We start from the raw sequence: 19,866 nt of genomic DNA, 5'->3' as shown, positions 1-19,866 counted from the left end.
CCATCTGCTTCTCCACCCCTACCCCCTCTTGCTTCTCTCTCTCTCTCTTTCTTTCCCCTTCCTACAGCATGGCTTGATTGGAGTGAATTGACCCTGAGTGGTGAGGATGGCTCCATGGCCTCCCCCTCAGGCACTAAGAAGAACATGGATGCTGAGCAACAGAGCAACGCCTCCTAGTGGGCTTTCCTGGTGAATCCCAGTGAGGGTGCATGCAGGAGTCTGTCTCTGCCTCCCCTCCTCACACTGAATAAAAGAAAAAAAGAAAGGAAAAAAATTGAAGGATTACCAGACATGAGGCCCATTGGTTCCTTTTGTAATTGGTGGTTAGAAGAATAACAAAAGTAAACAAAAGGAAGAAAGGAAACAAAACCATCAAAATCAGTTGTTTATTGGTGGGTAGTTAAACACTTTGTAGGTTAGCAATGACCAATCTTTAGACTCTTCTCTTAAGAAAAATATAATCGTGGAGGAAACTACTGGAAAACAAAACAAAATCAAAAACTGTTTCTCAAAACCAAAAGGATGGATCTCCGTCTCTGCTTTCCTTCTAGTGAAATATGATATTAGAATTCATTTGTCCTTTATTTTTAACTGATGACTAATTTATTCATTGAAATATTTTCCTGTAGTTAATTATCAGTCATTATTCAGTTTCATTTTAATCTTGACTTGTTTTCTTGGCAACTGAAAAGGATTAACTTTGAGGGAAGGGAGTGAAGAGAATTGTAAATCATCTTTGTAATTCCCCTTTTTATTCCTGATGTTTTTCCAACTTACAGGTTTGGGGAAGTGAGCCAAATTTTCAAGGTGGTACTGGCCTTGAAGCCAAAATTCTAGTGCAAACGCATCTCTGTTGCTACAGCTGCTTTTGAAAATTGATGTGGTTTTAGAAAAACAGCCATAATTTCTTCCATCCCATTAAAAAGGAAAGTACTTACATTACAAAGAAAAGGTAGTCTGAAATATATATATATATTTGAAGTATAAATAAGGATATAGATATTATATATATGTATATGTGTGTGTGTGTGTGTGTGTGTGTGTGTATATATATATATATATATATATATATAAGATATGAGAAAAATATGTGCATAAGAGAGAAGAAAGATCCTAGCCTGAACTCCCCAGCTTCCTGGTGCCACAGCCAAGTCTAGAAACCTTGTTTATGACTCTATGAAGGTTCTTGCTACTTTGCTATTAAATGTTTTCCTTTTGTGTCACTTCGTTCTTTTCCATGTCCTTTCAGACACCTTCCAGTAAGAGACGAGATGATAGTTATAATATTATATGTATGAACCTTATAAAACTGATGAGTTTTGTTTTTATTAAAATTTTTTGAGTAATCAGTAAATAAACCAAAGAATGGCAAGGCTTGTTGGGAGAATGGGGTGAGTTGCCCAGTAATACAGCTGACTGAGATTCTCAGCAGCTGGTCTATGTAAGAAAGTTCCCCTGCAATGCGGTATTCCATTTCTTATATCTTTGGAGAAAGTGTAAGGAAACTGATGAATCATGATCTGCTTGAGAATAACCTTCCCATTGTTATCAAAAAGAGCATACTGCCTATGTCTTTTCAATATGATGTAAGAATTTTAAGCAAAGTACCCACTGTCCTGACTGAAGATATGAAGGTCAAAACTTTAGTTTCATTTCAATCATGTCTCTTTTCATTCATCTATTAAGTGATACATTTATTTGCTTGTTTATTATTTATTTATACTGATGCAGGTAGGATAGGCTTGAAGGTACTTTGAAAAATTACAAGTGTGACACAAATGTGGTCTTCATACTGACTGTGATGTCTTTGTTATTGAAATTCATGCAGCCTGACCAGGTGGTGGAAATTAGTTTAGACTTCTGCTTTATTGGAAAGGAAAGCATGGCATGTTATAGAATTGTTTGACAATCAAATCTTATCTTTCTTTAAAAATTAAAGCACTAAACTTTAAATATTTTGATAGAAATATTTCTCAAATAATATATAAATATATGTATCTGTATATTTCTCTGTAATCATAAAATGTTTTTATTTATTCAATTATTCATTCAACAAGTATCTGTTGAGCATCAACTTTGTATTCAAGAAGAACTGGCACATAGCACAGAATTCATGTGCATTCCAAACAGGTAGAGCAGTAACTATTTCTGCTCATCATTCCGTATATTGCCAGAACCTCACACAGTGATTGACATAGACTAGATCCTCAGTAAAATAAATTAATTGAGTTAGACTATGCAGTGTATACATGGCTTTAAAATTTTATTAAGAGGCATAATTTTTAAATGGACTCCCTGTTTTAACTAAAATGGTTTCCTTGCCTTCACTTGAGTATCTCCTGTGACAGGGACTCAACGTGACTGGAAGTAGACCATTCCATTCTTAGTCATCTGTATCAGTCACAGTCCTCCAGAGGAACAATACTAAAAGAACACACACTCACTCTCTATCTATCTATTATCTATCTATCTATCTATCTATCTATCTATCTATCTATCATCTATCTCCTATCTATTATCTATCTATCTATCTATCTATCTATCTATCTATCTATCTATCTATCATCTATCTATCTATCTATCTATCATCTATCTCCTATCTATCTATCTATCTATCTATCTATCTATCTATCTATCTATCTATCATCTATCATCTATCTCCTATCTATCTATCTATCTATCTATCTATCTATCTATCTATCTATCATCTATCATCTATCTATCTATCTATCTATCTATCTATCTATCTATCTATCTATCTATCTATCTATCATCATCTATCTCCTATCTATCTATCTATCTATCTATCTATCTATCTATCTATCTATCTATCTATCTATCATCTATCTATCTATCTCTATCTATATCTAATCCATGAGGCCTGGCAAGACGGAACTCTGTAGAGACGTTTCCAGGCTGAAAACTCAGGCAGGAAGTAATGTTGCAATCTTAAGGCAGAATTTCTTTCACTCTGGGAAACCTCAGGTTTTGCATGGAAAAACCTTCCAGTAATTGGATTAGTCTTGCCCACATTATTAAGGCTAATCTCCTTTACTTAATGCCAACTGATCAGAGACATTAACCACATCTACAAACACCTTCATACTAACTCCTGCATTAATGTTTGATTAAATAACTGGATACTGTAGCCAGCCAAATCGGCATGGAAAGCTATTGCAACTCTTCCTGTTTTGTTACTTTACCTTCTTTGGAACCAAATGCTGTTCATTAGTTTCTACTCATTGACTTTAAGTTTAACCCCTTAGGATCACACAAAGCACTTTAAATTCTTCTTCCTTATGACAGCCCTTAACATATTTAAAGATAGCTAGCCCACCTCAACCCATGCTTGAGTTTTCTCTTCCATAATCTGGTTAATCATAATCACCTCATTTGCCCTTCAGAGATCATGGTTTCTAGTCATGGCACCATCCTTGCTCTCCCCTTCTACTTGCACTTCATAAAGTGTTGAGCCTGGAAATAATTGAAACATTTCAGATGTGAGATGCCCAGACCAAATCAGAGCACAACTGTTGTTTTGGTATTAGACACTTTGCTTCTGTTAAAACATCCTAAAGTCACTGTTGCTTTCAGGGTGAGTGACAATGGATGCAGTGTTGGCCAGTGGGGGGTTTACTGCAAATGAGTCATATATATATAAAATGTTGCTGAGTCACATCTTCTCAACCCTATATCTGAGTATGTGTATTTTAACCCAGGTGCAGAAGTTCATTTTTATTCTTTTAACTACTGTTTTTTGTTTGTTTGTTTGTTTGTTTGTTTGTTTTACAGAGACAGAGAGAGAGTCAGAGAGAGGGATAGATAGGGACAGACAGGAATAGAAAGAGATGAGAAGCATCAATCATTAGTTTTTCATTGCTACACCTTAGTTGTTCATTGATTGCTTTCTCATACATGCCTTGACTGTGGGGCTATAGCAGACTGAGTAATCCCTTGCTTGAACCAGCGACCTTGGGTCCAAACTGATGAGCTTTGCTCAAACCAGATGAACCCGCGCTCAAGCTGGCGACCTCGGGGTCTCGAACCTGGGCCCTCCACATCCCAGTCCAACGCTCTATCCACTGCGCCACCGCCTGGTCAGGCTTAATTACTATTTTGTTAGATTTAATCTATCCTCTGGCTGGTTGGGAGCCTTTTGGATCCAACATAGGTATCATCCTTCCCTACTTTCTGTCATCTAGAAATATGTTGGTTTTGGAACATTATTGGCCCTTGACGCTCATATTAAATCACAGAATTTTCCACTTTGGTATTACTTAGCTCATTAAAATGTTGAAGAATCCCAGTGAGGTTTTTGGATAATAAAGCTAGTAAAGAAAACAAAGGTCTTTGGCTCTTGATTTGGGGGCATTCACATCATATCATATTACTTCCCTGATTATTAATTAAGTTCTGTTTAGATTTTTCATAAAAAGGGTGATCTGGGGGTAGCTTTACAATTATGACCCCAGTTTAATATTTTATTTAATATTTGTTGTTTCTATCTCACATTCTTATTCTTGTCTTAGGACTCAAGGAACATTACTATGTTAAGTGCCTAAGAGTGATTAACTTTTATTGGTTTGAACATCTATATCTATTCTATACATAAAGTCATTTTCCACAGACTAATTCCAAGATACATCTATGTACTTTTGTACTAGAATGGCTGAATTTATGTGATTTGGGACTGCTGCTGCAAACCAGACCTGAGTGGGGGAAAGCCTTTTATTCATTGGGTTACATTGGTAGATATGAAACTTTAGGCTGCCTCCAAATCAATCACATGAAAGGCTTATTAAAATACGTGCTTTAAGATCCCATTCCCAGAGATTCCGATTCAGTAGGTCTGTAGAAGGGCCAGAGAATTTGTATTTGTAGCACTCTTCCCAGATGATGCTTATGCTTCTAGTCTGGGGACCACATGTTGGGAACCATTGTTAAGTTGGCTAAGTACTCAATTTCCATTTGAAATAAGTGTCTTCAGCTTGGAAAAAGCACATAGCTTTCTGTGAGCTGCATGTAATAAACACAGAGTGCCAGGCACTGTCATGGGTACTGGCAATAGAGTGGTAAACAAAGCGAACAAGCTCTCTGCTTCCATGAAGCTAATATTTTAATGGTAGTAGACTAAATAAATCCCAGATACTCTGAGGAGCAGAGCAAATGTGAGGTTTTCTGTTGTTCCTTAAGACTAAAATTTTTTATTTACATCTTAGTATGGTAAATTTTGTTAAAAAAAAAAAGTGTAAGCTCTGGTTTTAAGATCATACTTTGAGGTATTCCACAATAGTGGGAGTGAGTTAGCCCAAACTGCAGTATTAAATGTCCAGGTATTAAACATAATCTAAGGCCATGGTACCAGATTTTCTGCTGAGGAAAGCTAATGTAGACCACAGAGGAATGGAACTCATAACCTTGAGTTTATTAACACCAAGCTCCATCCAGTCCAGTTAGAGCTAATGTAGAAACAAATTAAAGTAAGATTGTTGTACTTTCTGCAACATTGGAGGAAACATAATTTTAAATTGCTTTTTGACAGTGCATTTATGGAACTTATGCAATAATTTTGTAGAAAGAACTGCAGCATTAAGAAAATTTTAGTTTATGGCAGCATTGTTCACAGTAACAAAGATCTGGAAACAGCCCAAGTGTACATCAGTGGACGAGTGGATTAAAAAGCTTTGGTACATATATACTATGGAATACTACTCAGCCATAAGAAATGATGACATTGGATCATTTACAACAGTGATTTTCAACCTTTTTTGAGCCGCGGCACATTTTTTACATTTACAAAATCCTGGGGCACACCACCTACCAAAATGACACAAAATGACACTCTGTTAGAATTTATTTAAAGTTTAAATAAATTACATTTATTTAAAAAAAAAAGTTAAAAAAGGATAACCCCCTCATATATACAGTTCCATGTAACATCCCTCATATATACAGTCCCGCTAATAGATACTGGAGCTTTCATCAAGGTTGTGGGTTCAAATCAATTTGGCAAATACTCTCTATATATAGAGACTGGACAAAATCAATTTTAGAAAATGTTGGGTACTTGTGTAACATCATAAGTCCTCAGAGCATCTCTACTGTCAGATTGAGAAGTTTGCTTTCTAGGTAAGGATTCTGATAAATACTAGAGTTCTCCCTGAGGTTGTGGGTTCAAATACCATGGTCAGCTGGGTGCAGGGGCCTTGGTTCTGTCTGTAAGAGATTTGAGCTCTTTAAGAAGGGTCCTTCAAGAGGCCACATACAATATAGATAACATTGTGATGCATTGTGATGCATTGTATATCACCCTCTGCAGGGGCCTCTTTTAAGAAGAAAAAGGTCAAATATCTATATACATCATCAGGATAGACATAACCAGCTGAGGCTGAGGCTTCATCTAGTGGTGGCAACATTTATCTCCAGTCCTGACCAGGATTAGAAATCGGGACCATGGGGAGGAGGAGCAGCTTCAACTACTGCCACGGCCACACAATGACAAGTGTGTGGCAGCCTGAGCGGGGACTTTCCTGGGTGTGGATGAGAGGTGGCCTACTATTGGTTCATCACTAGTGGTCAGGATGAATCCTAGAAGGTGATTGGTCAGTGAGCATTCCCTGTGCCTCCACTCTTCCTGTCACTGATAGCTGGAGGGATTGTGAGGGGAATGTTTATGTTCTGATGGAGGCGGCTGGCGGCGTGCCAGATAAATAGCCTCTGCGGGCCATATCCAGCATGCGGGCCGTAGTTTGGGGACCCATGTTTAATTTCCCCACAGCACACCTGACCATGTCTCACGGCACACTGGTGTGCCGCTGCACACTGGTTGAAAAACACTGATTTACAACAACATGGATGGACGTTGATAACATTATACTGAGTGAAATAAGTAAATCAGAGAAAACTAAGAACTCTATGATTTCATACATAAGTGGGACATAAAAATGAGACTCAGAGACATGGACAAGAGAGTGGTGGTTACAGGGGGGAGGAAGGCGAGGGGGAAAAAAATAGACCACTCACTTTCAATTTTTCCAAAATCTTGCCCCAGCTATCATAAAATGATTACACCATGTTTGACAATGCCCACAAACCTTACTTCATTAAAAATGAAGTCTAGAATATAGAATTTCAATTAGTCCAAATCTTTTATACCCAAAATTTATTACAGAATATAGCATAAATTTCAAAAATGAACATGAATATTAAATGAATGAGCGAATTGGTAATTAAGCCTTCTGTAATTAGAGAACAACTACCTGGTTTGTCATTTCCTCGGTTCGGTTCTTCCATTATCATCTCACTGTCTGCAGTCCGCTCCGCTGTTCAGTGTTTCCCCTGGAATAAGGGAGACGGACCATCTCTATCCTGTAAGTAGGTCTAATAAGAAGGTTTGACAAAGCCCATTTTACATCTATTAATTAAAATGATTTATTACTATATTGCTAATTGTGAACATACCACTGATTCTGTCTCCATAAAATACAAGACTAAACCACATAGAAACACCGGAAAAAAAAGTTTATAAGTTTCCACTGTTTTGGGTAGAAAGATAACATCTTTTTCTTGATGATGCATTTCCTGTTCTTTTAAAAAGTATTTTTGAAAAGTTCTCTTTTGTTTTATGCCATTGGGCAGTAATTTAAGAGGTGAAGCCAAAAACAAAGAAAAGTAAGAGTTTATATTGTGAATATTTATCTGTCTGAAAAGTATTTGACTTTTTCTGTACTAAGAACCTCATAAATTATGACTGCACCTAACAACTAAGCCAGTTTCGTGGTCACTTGGCAGCACATGTTGAGGTAGGTGTTCTAAAGACTCAACCACACATGGTAGTATGAGTAATGGTTATCTGTTCCAATGGCTGGGCTGGATTTCCATTCAGATATTTTCTATTTTGAATCTAACAGTATTCTTTCTAGCATGTTCCAAAAGAGGAAATCAGGAGCATAGTAACTGTACATGTAAGTTTAACCCATTATTGCTTATGTCTCCTACTTATTAATTTACAAATATTTAGAAACTTTTTCCTGTATTCCCAACTCTTTCTTTTCTATCCCACCAAATGCCCAATGCAATATCAATATATGTGAGAGAAGCCCAGAGAACTATATGGCTGTGTCCTTGTTTTCTGGTACTATATAGTGTTTGGTTGGGTATGTGTGACTTAAAATCAGCCAGTTATAGTTTTTGTTCCAGCAGAATGCTTGATTTTTCAAATTTTATCTTGAAGTATTTTTAGAAAATTGTCAGAGTTGCAAGAACAGTACAGAGAGAGGTCTTCTGTACCCTTCTCCTAGCTTCTCCCAACAATAACATCTTTGTTATGTAATCATACTGTACTTTTAAAACCAGGATATTGATATGGACTCAATGTCCATTATATGGCATGCATACTCCTAAGCTACTAATCTTTGAATGGATTGAGCTTTGACTCAGTTCAGGCTCAGGGTCAATTTGAAAAGACAGTTGGAGAAGGATATGGAAGGAGAACCAGAGAACCTTCAAGGAAGGATAGAGTTCATTGTGAGTTTTCAAAAGCTATAATCTGATAAGCTACTTATCATAAATTTATATGTTTCGGTATTTAGCATTTTAGATCATACATAAGACAACCTTCTAACACTTTAGTTCAGGCTGTAAAGGCTATAGGAATCTGTGAGAGGAAGAACTATCAGTAAGAAATACTTGGGGAGACAATGAAAGAGGCAGTGAGACTAAAATAGTATAAGTTCAGTGGATTATTATGGTGAGAAGTAGAACAACTTTCCCTCTTATTTTTTAATTTTTTCATAATGTCATTAATGTTGGAATTAGCAGGGGGAAATGACAACAGTGATAAAGGAAAGGTGTAGGAACTAAGTGATGGTTAGAAAGGGATCTTGCTGATTCAGTCATAGGACAGGCTCTGTCAGAGTTTCTCAGAGCCAGCATGTCAGTCCACATTTCCCTCCCATCATTTTGGAGTCCAGGCTGACTCATCATTTATTAATTTCACAGTGTACATGGGGAGCTTGCTTAACTTTTTCTGCTCTCATTTTCTCTTCAGTAAAATGCAGGTGATAATAACCATCTTATAGTAGGGTTGTTGTGCACCAAACCCAAATGATATATAATAAAGTCAGCAATCAAAATAATTAGCTAATGCTTATGCCATGGACTATAAGCCAACCACTATTATAGGACTTGACACATATGAACTCGTGTAATCATCACAACTACTCTGTAAATTTGACCCTATTATTATCCCCTCTTTACAGATGAGGAGCTTAAGGTCCAGATGAAAAAATAAGTAAATTGCCCAGGGTCATACAGGTAGTGACAGGATTCTGTCAGAGCTGAGATTCAAACCCAGACAATTTGCCTCTGGTATCGGTGTTTTTATCTGCCGTATTCCCCAAATTTCTAACTAAATGCCATGCGCAGTTGTAGGTGCTCAACAAATGTTTTCCTCCCCTCTCCCTCTCTTGTCTTTTCTTCCTTGTTACTTAGGAACATTCATTTAGATTAATCAGTATCTACGAAAAGTCCTTTACTTCACCTGAACCATAACTAGACAAAGTGAGGAGCCAGAATAGAGGAAACTGTGATTAAACTACAAAGAGATCTTATAGCCTTGTGTTATATTTTTATTCAGCTCAGTTTATAAAAATGTTTCTATTTTACATTCTGCCCATGAGTTCATACTAAAACCTCTTATTTGGCTTTATGTGAAGGAAATGGTAAGAGAAGAGGGTGGAAATTCTGAAAGATTGAAGAACTTAGTACTTAAAATATGAAAAATGTGAAGTTTGTTAAACATCCTCAGTGGAAAGGGAGGATACATTAATAATTTGACCTGGAAGAGTCCCTAAAGCAAAACTCAGAAGCTTTAAAAATGTGAATATCCTAGCATGTCAACATTAAGGAAAAGATATAAGAGTGTCAAAAATTTTAAATGATGATCTGAGTTTAAAAATTAGATTACAGAGATTTTCTTAATTGCTTATCACAATAGGCAGGTGCTCCCCCCCTTCATTGAAATACAAAATGTTCTTGTGAACCAAAGAAGCAAGCAGGCAAAATGCCAGAAGGCTTCAAACATTTTATGAGGGCAGATTGGGTAGAACTGGATCCCATCAGATAACAGAAATTTTTTTTTCTGCCATGAATAATTCATGATTAATTAATGCTGGAGACTTCTAGGTCAATAAATATTGTTAAAGACTATGATACTTATAAATGCAAGGGACCATAACATCATTGTTGATGACTGGGTTTGATGCCATAATTCATTATTCAAAATTATATTAAGGTGGTGCTATTATGGATAAATAATTGGCATAAACAGACTTCATGGCAAAGTGGAAACTTTCTATATAGTTTTCTCAGGTCATTTTTTAAAATTTAGTAATGGGTTTTGTTCAGTACAAATTAAGAAATTCCTCAAACCAATCATCATAAGGAAATATAAGCTTTCTACTTAAAAGAATACATTTTGTTAATGTGTTTTATTTAAGGTCATGAAACAAGAGTTTTAGAATTATCTTTTATTTATGAAACAGCATTGTCATAGTTAGTAAGTAAACACTTTTATCTTGCTTGGTCACCTACAGAATATTCATTATAGTTTACCAAATACCTTGGTCTATCTGCTTAGTCAAGTTTGTTACCTTATGTTGCCACCCAGAGCCTCACCCATGCCTGGTTTATGTGTGAGGTAGGTTACAAGACTTGGGTCTTTTGAGCTAATGAGGTTTAGATACTATTTTGGAGTTTGAGTAGATACTGTAGGGGTGAGAATATTGAGGCTCTTAGGATGACTGTATTTTCATGTGGAATTCCCCTTTGAAGCCAGAGAGAGGAATGTGACGGACAGAATAAATAACTCCAAAGATGTTCATGTCCTCATTTCTAGAACCTGTGAATAGGTTACCTTCCATGGTCAAGAAGACTTTGCAGATGTGATTGAAATTATGAACCTTGAGATAAATAGATTATTCTAGGTTAGCCAGGTGAGCCCACCCTAATCACATGATTCCCTAACATTGAATACACCTTTCCAGGTGAGGTCAGAAACTGAGGTCAGGGGGAAATTGGACCAAGAAGGAATGGTGGCAGAAAAATAATGTTGCTGGCTTTGAGGAGAGAAGAGGGAACCATTAGCCACTGGTTCTGAATGGACTCTGGAGGGTGAAGTAGCCAGGGAAATGGATTCTCTCCTAGAGCCCCCAGAGAGACCCTGCTCACCTATGTCAGACTTATAGTCGACTTAAGTGGATGGTGGTAAATTTGTGTTGTTTTAGGGCATTAAACTTGATAATTTGTATTCTTATGCATAAAAACAGTGTAGCGCATAGAAGCTTTGATTTCGTAGAGTAAAAGACTGCTCTGCTGAGAATCATTATGCTCTTCACAGAATAGGGTCTCTGAGTCTTGCCTATGCACAGGGGGAAAATGTATTTTTCCCCCTTTATGTGAAGTTCAGAATAGCCTGTGGAAACTCCAGATCAGACTCGGGGAAGACCAAATGCCCAAGGATGGCCAACACCCTGAAGAATCATAACCAGGCCATTTCCAAGTCTAGCTGATCACATCAGATGATCACCTGAGTGAGGCCTGACCTGAGTGGACTAAGTGCATCCTGCATCCCTCTTGGTAAAGAAGGAGATGCCTTTGAGAACAGTATACACAGGAGAGGAAGCTACGAACAGCGGATCATACCATATGGGTTTATAAGTGGCCCATCCTCACTAAGGGAGAGGACAAGAAAATGGAGAACAAAAAAAATAGAGCCAGATTTTGTGAAGTAAAGAGAACCAAGGTACCAGATGTGGCACAGCCAGGCCAAGGGACGTCCTCGTGGACAAAGCAGTTTGTCATCTTTGCATCTTTGCTTTTTTATGGGTCCTGGGTTGTGGACAGGTCCTGCCGGGGGTGAGGACAACAGAGACGCAGAGACCCAACTCTGGCGACCAGGTTTAGTGAAGCAGATCCACTTTATTCAGGAAGTAAGCTAGCTTATATACACAGGTTCAGCCTATAGTGTGTTACAGCATGTCCTTCATAGCCAATGGCTGAAAAGATCAGGGAGCTGCGTGGTTGGCACTAAGTCACTTCCTTATAGCGGGCGAGCTTCCTTCCTGGGTGTGCCCAGGAGGTTTCTGGGAGCTGGAGTATTCTCACAGCATTGCATCAGCCACAGCTGCTAGGAATGCACTCTGTGCTCCACTCACACTGGGTAACTTGGCCTTCCAAAGACAGAGGCTGAAAGGAAGCGAAGCTGATGACATAGGATGAAAGACTCAGGTTCTTGGTTAAAGGGAACATGGTATCTGAGGCAGACTAAGGGGCACCTCTCGGTGATGCAGGGCTGTTGACCCTTCTTCCCCTCTGCACTGCCTAACCTCGTGCACACACGTGCTGAAGATGGGGCTATAGGCCTTTGTTCTGCTTCAATCTGTATAATCAGAAAGTTATAAAATGCTGATCTCACATTCCTAAGAAAACTGAAATTAGCTTCTGATAGTCTATCGTTTAGGTTTGAAGGCCCATAAAAAGCAAATAATAAAAATGGTTTATTTATATATATAGCACCAGGCACTTTACAAAGTGGCTTATTTATACTATCTCATTTAAATAGCTCACCAAAACACAATAAATTAAGTCGTTACAATTTTTTTTATAGTTGAGGAAACTGAGGCTCAATACAGAAAAGTTTAACAACTTGCCCAAAGTGTATGTGTGATAAATGGCAGAGCCTGAACTTGAACTCAGCTGAGATGACTCCAATGCTAGTAGCTCCTTCACGTTAAGTCCCTGCTCAATCTTAGCACTCCAGTAATATAAATCACAGAATACATCTTCCCAGTCATTTCACATTTAGATATTTAAATGTCTCCAAAAGAGGCTGTATTTCATGATACCTGCTAAAAGCTGTAATAATTTTATAGCCCAATAGCCAGACTTCTTGGATTCAAACCCTACCTGCACCTCTTCCTGGTTGCACTAGAATGTAAGTTTCAGAATGCAGGTGTTTTTGCGTGTTTTGATGAGTGTAATAGTCCCAGCACCCAGACTAGTGTTTGACACATGGTAGGTGCTCAATAAATACTGTATTTGGAAAATAAAAGACCGCCTTAATCATTATTTAAGTATTAAGTGGGATAATCCATGAACATACTTAGAAAAGTGCCTGGCAACTAATAAACACTCAGTTGACACTAGCAATTGTTATTATACATGAGATTGAAGCCCTTGATCTGTGACTGAAGAGGAGTAAGGTTTTTTGGGATGCCAATAATGAAGTTTGGCTATTTTAAGGCAGAGTCCTTCTCCCTTATTCCTGGCCTTTCTTGTTTCCCTACTCATTCTCACTAGTAGGTTTGGTTTCAGTGGCAGCAGTTAAGAAGGATTAAATGGTGTTTGTAAAATATAAACTGTACTATGAATGTTTAAGAATAGCCTTTCCTCTCCAGTATAATTATGTAGAAAGTACCTTTTTCTGAATGACTTCCTGACAGTAATTGGGGAACCGCTATCTCTAAAGGTCTTTAACAATTTCTCATCCTAGAGAGGTGGTATGAGTTTTGTTTTCAGGGTAAACTGAATGCTCACCAATCGTCAAAAGCTGTCCATCTGTGCATCTACTTGAGTTGACTCTTAGCATACTTTTGGTGCAAGGTCCACGGTCCTGGAAGCAGAGGAGTCCTGATAGACCTTGGTGTACACCAAGACTTTCAGCTTGAACACAGTTGCTGATATGAAGCCCACGGTTGGAGTTGCATCTTTGAGACACACTTCCTCAGGGAAAATGAATGTTTAAGACAAAGTGTCATTTACTAGCATGTTTATACCAGCCTTGTAATGAGCTGATAATGTTCATTTTCTCTGTCCAAGAACCCAGGTTCACCTCTTCCATCAGAAAAGCTGTGCTTGGGTAGAACAAGAGGTTCTTTTTCCTTGTAAATAAATAAAAGCTCTGCATCATCACCATTTTGCTGGGATGGGTGACATGCTCGTTCCACATATCCCTGCTACCAGGCTGCTTTCTCATTTGACTTATGATGAATCCTGCTAACAAATTATTAGTTAGAGAGGTCTCGCTCATGTAAACTTGTAATGGAATAACTATCCCTTTCTCATAACTTAAATGTCCTGAAAGGAGGAGGGAACTCATCGAATTATGTTTCTCAGATCGTCTGAAGTCACACACTCAACTTTGAGGATGTTGCTTTGGATGGTGCCAGCCTGCAGCCCATTGGACATTAGGGTGGATGGCCACATTTCTTTCTCATGCTTGGTCTGCTTGTAACGTATCTCAAGTTATATAAAACACAAATCCATATGACTGAGTGGCTCTTCACTTTAAGTTTTGCATACATCCAATTTAAACCCTGATTCAGGGGCAGGAGCGTAGGATGGAAACTGAAGCTGTGAGCTATCCGGGGAGGAGGGCGAGCTCTTACGAGTGCATTTATCATTGGTGATGCAACTTTTAGGTATCTGCTTGCCTCAAGTCGGTGCCATATGGCAGCCAACACTGTTTCCCTCCCACCTTCCTGAACTGATTTTCTTTTGACCTCAGTTCAATTTGAGACAAATAAATGCTACTGGTTGAGGTAATTAACAACCCAACAGGCGAAAGCAAACAATGCAAAACAAAACAAACACAGCCAAGCTTGCTGTGTATTAACAAAGTCAGTGAAGATTTTCCATGGGTGGTTATAGAACCAGGGTACACAATCAATCATTGGTGGAACAGGGTGAAGGCCACCTACTTAGCAGGAAGAAAATGAGTGGGTGGAGAAGACTGAGAGATTAACAATGACCTCTGTCTGTTGATCCAACTCTTTGTTTCCTAATTAAGCCCCCTTGGCATTCATAGCAGTGCCACTGTGTGTGAGACAGGAAGGGGAGGTGAGGGGTCCTACAGGATTTGTACCTCTTTCCATTTCTGCCACCATAAGCTCATCCTCAACTCTGTTGGACTTTACCCAAAACAATACTCTGAAAGGCAGTATGAAAATTTCCTCAATTCTGCCACCATCTCTAGGTGGCTAATTAGAATCTTTTCATTTCAGCAGTTATTTATTCATTAGTCATGACTGTAATGATGTTCAGAAGAGCTTTCTTCAAGTCACTTTGTGAGTACTCATTTGATAAGCTTTCTAGCTTTCTGGTTAGTACATTAAATTTTCCCACAAAGGGTATGTGGGAAGACAATACATGTAGATGTTTTCAAAAGAAAACAACTCTCTATTTCTGATGGATGCAAAGGGGCAAATTTTTTATCTAAATTACCATTTGCTGTCTGACAACCTGGAAAGTATCTTACAAAGATAGTGGATATTGAGATGGTTGTGGAAATTGAACCCGGGGAGCCTAATTCTCTGTGGATTTCATCAAGTTCTCATCGGTCAGCAACCACAGAGTGAAAACGGACATTGCAAGAGATCCTGCTGTTATCAGAATTGCTTTCAACTAATATAGCAAAATAGAACTTCTTCCTTGGCAACTGTACGCCGAACATCATGTTAAGCATTCCTGGAAGAGATGGGCTTCAGGCTTTTCAGTAACACCAAGACTGTGTACATTGTGCGTGAATCTGAGATAATGGAATTCTGGTAAAAAAAAACAACCCTAGTACAAATTTCATTGCACACTGGCCTTTTACAAGAGCTCGGCCTTCTTTTTTTCTTTTAATTAAAAACACTCGGTCTACTAAAACCTGTTCTCAAAAGCATAGGTGCTGAGGGGAGAATGTGTATATTTGGGAAACTGGGGAGCAGCAGACAATATGTGAGAGAGTAGGAACAAAATGTGTCAGAAGACTGGTGTCTGAGTGATCGTTTATGATCAGACTTAAGCGTCTGTTGCCTTTGCACCCTAACACATGCCTGGAATGTGCTGTTGAAGGATGTCACTGTTTGTTATTTAGAGTCCAGCCTGGACCCTGCGAATGTGTGTGAGGAGAGTGTGGATGTCCCCCAGCTGCACACTCTCTTTCTCACCCGTCAGCATGGGATTTAGCATAATCCCTTGAATGGTCTCAAAATGAGGAAACCATCTGAAATCCTTGCAGAGTTTGTGAGTCATTGTTTTGATTGTTCTTGTAAAGGTACTTACTTTTTTTCCCCCTCCTAGCAAAGTGAAATCTCAGATTCAAATTCTTGTGGGGGAGGGATGGGAAAGTACAGAATAAAAAGGAAGTAAGCCTCCTTTTAATAGTAGAATAACCTGCATCATTTGCCTGCCACTGAAATTTGGGGACATGAAAATGCATGCAGAGGAAATAACAGCCAAGTGTTCTGAGGTGTATTTCTCTCATCTGCAATGATATTAATATTTTCTCTTACTTACAGTATCTTTTCTATTGAAACCAGACTCAGAGTCAAAATGCCTGATGAAAAGATTGTCTCTCCACTCTAAATTGAGCACTCTTTCTGCTATATTGTGTTCCATGTATCCATTATTGTGTCATGGATGCATACAGGTTTCTAAAACGGTTGTTTCAAGTTTTTCTTTCTTTGAGCGAAATAGCAGAGAGGACCCCAGTGTGGGAGCATGGAAATGGGTGCACAATGACAACTCTCCCAGTGTTCGAGGGGGCGGTATAATTCCCTAACAAAATGAACCAGAGTTTCTTGAAGGAACGGATGACTCCAGGGCTGGGGCAGGCAGATGGAAGATAGGTATGAAGCACCTTGTGGTGCCAGAAAGTAAGTGCTGATAAATAAGACAGGATGGAGGCATGTCTACCAACGAGAAAGGGCTGCCAGTGGCCAGAGTTGGAACAAAGTGAGCAAAATAAATAACACAAATCCAGTAATTGTATTGGTTGTAACGCAAAGGACAAAATGGATGTCCTTAAGTTGTACGGATATAAACAAATAACTGATAAATAAGTTAAAGGAGACAAAATGACAAGCAGTCCTTATAAAACAATTCTAATTAGTAAATACAGAATGCATGAGGGAACCAGAGCATCAGAACACTATGGCAATAACTGCTGCAGGCAACCGTTGATGGTCTCCTCTTAAAAAAACACTTATTAATTACAAAGGAAAAAATAATAACTTTACCATGAAGAAACCGGTCAGATGTCACCTTAACCATGTGCCAAAGGTTAACATTACTAGGAATAAGGCATACTGACCTGGTCATATGAGGCACTGAGAAGGGCATGTGACCTCTGTGACACTCTCTCCAACAGTACGTAACCTCCGTCTAATCATGTGTTGACATCAGACCAACCCGGATTGCAGGACGTTCCACAAGAGAGCTGGTCAATGCTCTTTAGAAGTGTCAAGGTCAAGAAAGACAAGGAAAGACTGAGGAGACTAGAAGTCATGACAACCAAATCCAACATGGATCCTGGATTGCATCTTGGAAGAGAAAAGAAGAGCGTTGTTGGAAAAGCTGGTGAAATTCAAATAAAATCAGGAGTCTAGTTAATAGCATTGTACCAATATTAATTTATTAGTTTTGATCATTGCACTATGTAAGATGCTAACATTACATGAATGTAAGGGAAGGGTTTATGGAACTCTCAGTACTATTTTTACAACTTTTGTCAGTCTAAAATTATCTCAAAATAAAAAGTTACTACATTGGTGATAGTTATCTCAATACTTCTCAACAATGGAAAATAAACAAACTGTAAGACATCTGGGACAGTGGCAAGATAACTGCTTACAATAAAACTTGGAATTTGTTCATTCAATGGCTACTCAGCAGCCACTAGGTCAAGTTGCTGTGTTAGTCTCAGGGATTTAGCAGCTAACAAGCCAGACAAATACAAATACAACAGTAAGTGCCAGGAAAAGGAAGTACATGGTTCTGTGGGAAAACACAGAAGCAACATTTAGCTTAGGTTGGGGGCTTCAGATATCACAGAGCCAGAGAGAGTATGAATTAGCCAAGCAGGCATTGGCTGGGGAGGGATGGGGTGAGGAGGTAGGGTGGGAAGTGGGGATGTATTTTAAGCAGAAGAAACAGCATCGCAAGAATGGAGGCAAGAGAAAGCATGCACGTTTGAAAACCATGGTTAGTTTAACTGGATCATGGAGGTCAAGGGGAACTAGAAACCTAAGTAGAAACCAGATCATATTAAGTTGTAACTTAACCTTAATGAGCGGGATAGCTAGTAGAGAGCTCTAATCAGGTAGTGATGTTATTCGATCTATATGTTAGAAATTCCTATGAGGAATAGATTATACAGGGGAATAAGGCAGAGGCAGAGGGGTAGGGAGACCAATTAGAAGGCTAACTGCAACCCTGGCTGGTTGCCTGAGTGGTAGAGCATTGGCCCGGTGTGTGGGTGCCCAGGTTGGATTATCTGTCAGGGCACACAGGAGAAGTGACCATCTGCTTCTCTACTCCTCCTCCTCCGCCTTCTCTCTCTCCCTTCCCTCTCTCTCCCCTCCCACAGCCATGGCTGGATTGGTTGGGACACACAGGCCTGGATGACCCTGTGGCCTCTGCCTCAGGTGCTAAAAATAGCTCAGTTGCCAGAGCAATCGAGTAACGCTCCAGATGGGCAGAGCTTCACCCCTTAGGGGGCTTGCCAGGTGGATCCAGATTGGGGTACAAGCGGGAGTCTTTCTGCCTCCACTTCTCTCACTTAATTAAAAAAAAGAAGGCTAATTGCAATAGTCCCTTGCAAGGAATGGCAATGATCTTGATGCAATGGTGAGTGCTTTAAAGAGAAAATTGATAGATTTAAAAGGTTTTAGGAAGGTATAATCTACAGAAGTTAATGTTTGATTGTATGATGGTGGTGAGGAAGAGGGAGGATTTACTGTTTAAAATGTTTAATTTTACATCTAAAATCTGTAAGTCATTTCTCAGCCTGCACATAGATCTGTGCTATCATGCATGGCAGTATCTGTGACTCAGTATGATTGTCTGGAGAGCTATGATGATGCGTATGTGCGAGTGACAGGCACCCTGAGAGAATCTCTAATGAGTCATGTCCCTTCCCCTGGTTCAGGCAGAAACTAGAACTTGCTTCTAACTGATAGAAAATGGTGAGAGTGATGGGATGTCAGTTCTGTGATTAAGTGACACTATATAAGACTGTCTTAGCAGACTGGAGTGAAAGAGTGCCTGTTTGTTGCTGGCTTTGAAGAAAAAGTAAGGTGGCATGTTGTGAGAGGGTTACTTGACAAGGAATTATGTCTAACTTCTAGGTCCTGAGAGTGGCCACTGGCTGACAGTGAAAAGGAAGATAGGAAAGAAGGAAGGAAGGAAGGAAGGAAGGAAGGAAGGAAGGAAGGAAGGAAGGAAGGAAGGAAGGAAGGAAGAAGGGGAAGGGCAGAGGAGGGAAGGGAAGGGAAGGGAAGGGAAGGGAAGGGAAGGGAAGGGAAGGGAAGGGAAGGGAAGGGAAGGGAAGGGAAAGGAAGGGAAGGAAGAACCTTAGTCTTACAACCATGAGGAATTGAATTCTCCCAAAAACCTAAAGAGGCTTAGAAGTTGATCTTTCCCAAGTCAAACGTCTGATGAGAACATAGTCCTAACTCACACCTTCACTACAGCCAGGTGAAACTCCTGACCAAGAAACTATGAGATAATAGAACATGTTCTGATATACTGTGTTTTTGGCAATTTGTTATGCAACGACATGAATACACTTGTTCCAGCTGTCTTTGTTTCCTCTTTAGCTCTGTTTGTTACCAGGGCTTTAAACTGAGACTCTTTCTTCTTGCTTTTATCTATCCTGTGTTCAGCTATTTAGATTATATGTTCCAAGTATTAAAAAAAATCTTTTTGCTCTAGCACCAGAACTGGGTTAAGTTACAAATGAAGAAATATTTTATCATCTTTGGACTATGATATGTCTGTCCATAACTCATTACCAATAACATTTGCCTCATATGTTAGAGC

General features: G+C 39.0%; 1 protein-coding gene across 1 annotated transcript in view; it reads left to right on the top strand.

The window, feature by feature from the left end:
• Positions 1-19,866, top strand: part of RERG (RAS like estrogen regulated growth inhibitor) — a 138,270-nt gene that overhangs the window by 9,639 nt on the left and 108,765 nt on the right. The window lies entirely within an intron of this gene.

The sequence above is a fragment of the Saccopteryx bilineata genome, chromosome 1 (genome assembly GCF_036850765.1).
Source record: "Saccopteryx bilineata isolate mSacBil1 chromosome 1, mSacBil1_pri_phased_curated, whole genome shotgun sequence".
NCBI classification, from domain to species: Eukaryota; Metazoa; Chordata; class Mammalia; order Chiroptera; family Emballonuridae; genus Saccopteryx; species Saccopteryx bilineata.
This window is presented reverse-complemented; position numbering and strand designations above follow the sequence as displayed.